We start from the raw sequence: 5,629 nt of genomic DNA on the forward strand, positions 1-5,629 counted from the left end.
TGAACCATTTGAAAACAGCTTGTTACATGGTCAATATTTTAAGTGTCTGCAGCAATCATTACTCACAGTTCTACACAATAACTGAAAAAAATCTCTACAATACACAATTTCGATAAATACACAAAATCAAAATTGCTACACTTGACCCTATGTAACTCCAAATGGGTATAATGATTAGTGGAAAACCACTAAAAACAGTCCTTTGCTGATACAAGATTCCGTTCTCCAAGTCGTCCAGGTGATGCCCTGCTGCCTTTAAATCATCGAACTGTCTTATCACATGTTCAACGGACAAATTCGAAGCCTACACTGTCTGCCAAGGGAGTATTTAACATAACTTAAAATATAGCCAACAATGAATAAGCCAAAGTCTATTACTTTAAGCAACTGACAACCATGTCCCCTGCAAGTGCTATTGGGCATGTCTTACGTTTAATGTCATCTGTTATCAGTTCCAGGTATTTGACTATTCTCAGAGGATTATTTATATGCGGTTCCAAATAGCTCTTTTGTGCATTTATAATTGTCATAAACAGCAAGTCAAATACCCTTTCTAGCTCATTCAAAATAAATGTCATCTGTATTAGTAGTCCATTAATGATTATTAATATAACATCTCTTTGTAGTCTTCCGTTAGTGCTCTTTTCGAAATGAATTATGTCTTCACTGAGAATTTTCATTGCTTGCGTTATAAACTGTATATTTCCTACTGTAGAGTTTACTGACTGATTGAAACTTGTTAATGTGGCTTTTACTACTGTGATCTGTTCCCCAGTTAACGTCAACAGTTGTTTTTGCTCTCTATCTAATACATCAAGCTTTGCTTTGAGTAATATGAGTACCAAATAGAATTTCTACATACCTCTACTTGAGCCACGTAATCGCTGAACTTCTGTTAGCTGCTCCCACAGACACCACTTCTCAGTATTCGGATTTGACTGCGTACGAGCTCATTGTCTCATAGGACCGTGTCGTTATGGCGCCTTGTTACCCACCTGTGGATCGTCTATTCATATGATCCCAGACTTGTATGCACTCCGTCTTCAGGCCACAAGTGGCCCATCGGGACCATCCGACCGCCTTGTCATCCTCAGTTGAGTATGCGGGTAGGAGGGGCATATGGTCAGCACACCGCCCTCCCTGTCGTTATGATGGTATTCTTGACCGAAACCGCTACTATTCGGTCGAGTAGCTCGTCAATTAGCATTACCAGGCTCAGTGCACCCCGAAAATTGGCAAAAGCGCATGGCGTCCTGGATGGTCACCCATCCAAGTGCCGGCCACGCCCGACAGCGCTTAACTTCGTTGATCTCACGAGAAACGGTGTATCCACTGCGGCAAGGCCGTTGCCCAGAAATGTATGACTAAATCGTTATTAATCTTCCCTGCTCCTCAAGACGTTGCTGTTCTAAAGTCACATAGACATAATTCTTATAATAAACACTTGTTAATGAAAAATGCGTGTCTCACTTCAAGTCTCACTCCTCAGTAATAGGATAATTCACACAACCGTCTACTTGTCCAATTATAATTTGTATATCTATATTTTACGGATTTGACATCACAGAGCGAGAGTAAAAATGGTACTTTGTAGTAAGGACTATGGGACCAAACCGCTGAAGTCATCGGTCCCTAGGCTTACGCACTACTGAATCTAACTTAAAGTAACTAATGCTAAGGACAACACACCCACTCATGTCCGAGGGAGGACTCTAGCGTCCGACGGGAGGAGCCGCGCGAACCGTGACAATATGCCCAAGACCACAAGGGTAGCTCGCTCGGCAGAGCGAGTGTTCTTTGCTAAAATCCTAAAGCTCTGGTTGTTAGTACTATGGCGGTTTCTAAGTAATCCTTTAACTAGCTTTGCCCCGGTTTGTATGTATTCCAATTCTGTTAGTCCATAACTCCTTCCTCCTCTCTCTGTCCGTGTCATCTTCCCCCTTCTCTGTCCATCTCATCCTTCTCCTCCCCCTGTCCATGTTCTCCTGCTCCTCCCTCTGTCCTCTGCTCCTTCCCCTTCTGCCCATCTCCTCATTCCCCTTTCTCCCTTCCTGCCCCTTTCTCTCCTCCTGTCCCTTTTGTCCCTCATTCCTTTTTCTACCCTCATGCCTTTTTTTTCCCTTTGTGCCTCTTTCTCCCTTTACGCCACTTTCACACCTCTTGCCCCTTTCTCCCTTCCTGTCCCTTTCTCCTCCCCTCCTCTTTATCCCCTACTGTCCCTTTCTTCTCTCCTGCCGTCCTGCCCCTTTATCCTCTCTTCAGGCCCTGTCTCTGTCCATCTCCTCCTCCAAGAGATGTTTGTACCAAGTTTAGCTGAAATCGCTCCAGTGCTTTGGAAGGAATATTTTATCTGCGACTTTGCCCACATACACACATGTCGCATAAATTTCACATATATTTAACATATCCCACCCATATTTGTACACACAATTTACGTGTAACTCGAGTGAATTTCACCCCTTAGTTTAGATTTCATGCAACTCAATGTTTATGATATCACACTCCTGAACTATGCGTCGTACTATGATACAATTTTGTAGGTACATTCAGTGGCGTGTGTGAATACTGTCTGCAAACCGGCCCTGTGGCTTAGGAGGAGAGGTGGAACATAGATACGTACACACACACACACACACACACACACACACACACACACACACACACACACACACACATACATACATACATACATCCATAGATATATACGTTTACATAATTTTTAAGAATTCCAATAATAAAAATAACTCACCGTTTTCCATGTCACATTAGAAAGAGCGACTTCCCCCTTGTTGGCATAATATAACCCTGGGGATGGCTGCAATTTTGTAAGTTGTACACTCCTGGAAATGGAAAAAAGAACACATTGACACCAGTGTGTCAGACCCACCATACTTGCTCCGGACACTGCGAGAGGGCTGTACAAGCAATGATCACACGCACGGCACAGCGGACACACCAGGAACCGCGGTGTTGGCCGTCGAATGGCGCTAGCTGCGCAGCATTTGTGCACCGCCGCCGTCAGTGTCAGCCCGTTTGCCGTGGCATACGGAGCTCCATCGCAGTCTTTAACACTGGTAGCATGCCGCGACAGCGTGGACGTGAACCGTATGTGCAGTTGACGGACTTTGAGCGAGGGCGTATAGTGGGCATGCGGGAGGCCGGGTGGACGTACCGCCGAATTGCTCAAAACGTGGGGCGTGAGGTCTCCACAGTACATCGATGTTGTCGCCAATGGTCGGCGGAAGGTGCACGTGCCCGTCGACCTGGGACCGGACCGCAGCGACGCACGGATGCACGCCAAGACCGTAAGATCCTACGCAGTGCCGTAGGGGACCGCACCGCCACTTCCCAGCAAATTAGGGACACTGTTGTTCCTGGGGGGTATCGGCGAGGACCATTCGCAACCATCTCCATGAAGCTGGGCTACGGTCCCGCACACCGTTAGGCCGTCTTCCGCTCACGTCCCAACATCGTGCAGCCCGCCTCCAGTGGTGTCGCGACAGGCGTGAATGGAGGGACGAATGGAGACGTGTCGTCTTCAGCGAGGAGAGTCGCTTCTGCCTTGGTGCCAATGATGGTCGTATGCGTGTTTGGCGCCGTGCAGGTGAGCGCCACAATCAGGACTGCATACGACCGAGGCACACAGGGCCAACACCAGGCATCATGGTGTGGGGAGCGATCTCCTACACTGGCCGTACACCTCTTGTGATCGTCGAGGGGTCACTGAATAGTGCACGGTACATCCAAACCGTCATCGCACCCATAGTTCTACCATTCCTAGACCGGCAAGGGAACTTGCTGTTCCAACAGGAAAATGCACGTCCGCATGTATCCCGTGCCACCCAACGTGCTCTAGAAGGTGTAAGTCAACTACCCTGGCCAGCAAGATCTCCGGATCTGTCCCCCATTGAGCATGTTTGGGACTGGATGAAGCGTCGTCTCACGCGGTCTGCACGTCCAGCACGAACGCTGGTCCAACTGAGGCGCCAGGTGGAAATGGCATGGCAAGCCGTTCCACAGGACTACATCCAGCATCTCTACGATCGTCTCCATGGGAGAATAGCAGCCTGCATTGCTGCGAAAGGTGGATATACACTGTACTAGTGCCGACATTGTGCATGCTCTGTTGCCTGTGTCTATGTGCCTGTGGTTCTGTCAGTGTGATCATGTGACCCCAGGAATGTGTCAATAAAGTTTCCCCATTCTGGGACAATGAATTCACGGTGATCTTATTTCAATTTCCAGGAGTATAGATATGGATGATGCATGACTGTTCGGACCAAAGTAATCCTAAATATTAGAATGGAAATTCCGACCAAGAGATATGTCACCCCAACTCTGTAATTAAAAGAACGCTGTTAGGTTACTGACGTGCACCTTAATTTATAGTTTCACAATATATGCCATTCACTTGCGAATTTCTTTGCCCTTCCACATCGTATACTTTAATCAAATAAACGGAGTTTTTCGTCTGATCGAAACTTTTTCAGTTGCTGGGTCTTATCATAATATTCTTATACTTTAATTTAGATGGTGCCATAAAGGTTTTTGTACACTGATCCATACAAGGTACCCCTCATTTGCTTTTCTAATCCAATCAGATAATCTACTTGGTTATAAATTATGCCTGCTGGATTCTTTTGTAAGTTTCTCGGCATAGTACACTCTCTGTCAGAGAACAGCTCATGAGGTGTGTATCTGATTGTTATGTTGTGTTAAATACAGGATTCGAATATTCCAACTGGTCTGTGATTGATCTTTATATGCATGAATGTTCCAGTCAAAGTTTTATAGGTTCTTTCTAGTGCTCCATTGCTCAGCAGATGGTAGCTAGTGGTTTGAATTTTTGTATACACAATAATTTGGGCACCCTTTGCACTGGTTTGCTTATGAAATTACTACTCATGTCACTCATTGTTAATGATAACGGTACGCCAAATTTTAAAATAGTTTTCCATAAGCACTCTTGTTACTGTCTCAGCATCTTGCTTCTCGATGAGTTCCGTGACCATAAACTTTGTCAAGATATCATGGAAAGGCAGTTTATGTTCGTTACCTTTATCTGTTTGTCTAAGCGGGTACTTAATGTCTACATCACATCTTTCAAAAATGTGCTATGGTGTCGTCATTAACTCCTTTTCCTCCTTATATTTACTGTGTGGGACTTTATTCTTATGACAGCTTTTTCACTGGGGAATGTACCGTTCCATGTTGGCTTTCATACCTTCTCAGTTGTAATATGTCTTCTTTTGGTCACACATTCTTCTCAATACTTGATGGCCACCAGAAGGTGAATCGTGAAATTGCTTCAGAATCTTTATCTTTTCTTCTGGGCTCACGCTATCAGCTAGCCTTCGTACGGTTCTGGTTTCTGCTCTATATTTCTGTCACTATCGTCCATATTACATGGGGGACTCATTTCGTTTATCTCTCCAATTCCAGCTGGCTCACTGTCGAGGCCAATAATGACGTCGGATCTTTCCTCTAAATTTCCCCTCTGCTCCGCCGTCTCAGCTGATCGGAAATCTCTCTCAGTTCTCTCCTTTGCTACAAGTCTACCTCTTTCTGATTCATTCCTAGCTGTCCTAAGGCTACGTATTCTGGAGAGGAGTCAGTGACCTGATTTGTC

At 45.5% G+C, this 5,629-nt stretch overlaps 1 pseudogene; it reads right to left on the reverse strand.

The window, feature by feature from the left end:
- Positions 1 to 1,233: 1,233 nt before the first annotated feature.
- On the reverse strand, positions 1,234 to 1,351 carry LOC126357295 (5S ribosomal RNA; annotated as a pseudogene).
- Positions 1,352 to 5,629: the final 4,278 nt, after the last annotated feature.

This window comes from Schistocerca gregaria, chromosome 3, assembly GCF_023897955.1.
Source record: "Schistocerca gregaria isolate iqSchGreg1 chromosome 3, iqSchGreg1.2, whole genome shotgun sequence".
Taxonomy (NCBI): domain Eukaryota; kingdom Metazoa; phylum Arthropoda; class Insecta; order Orthoptera; family Acrididae; genus Schistocerca; species Schistocerca gregaria.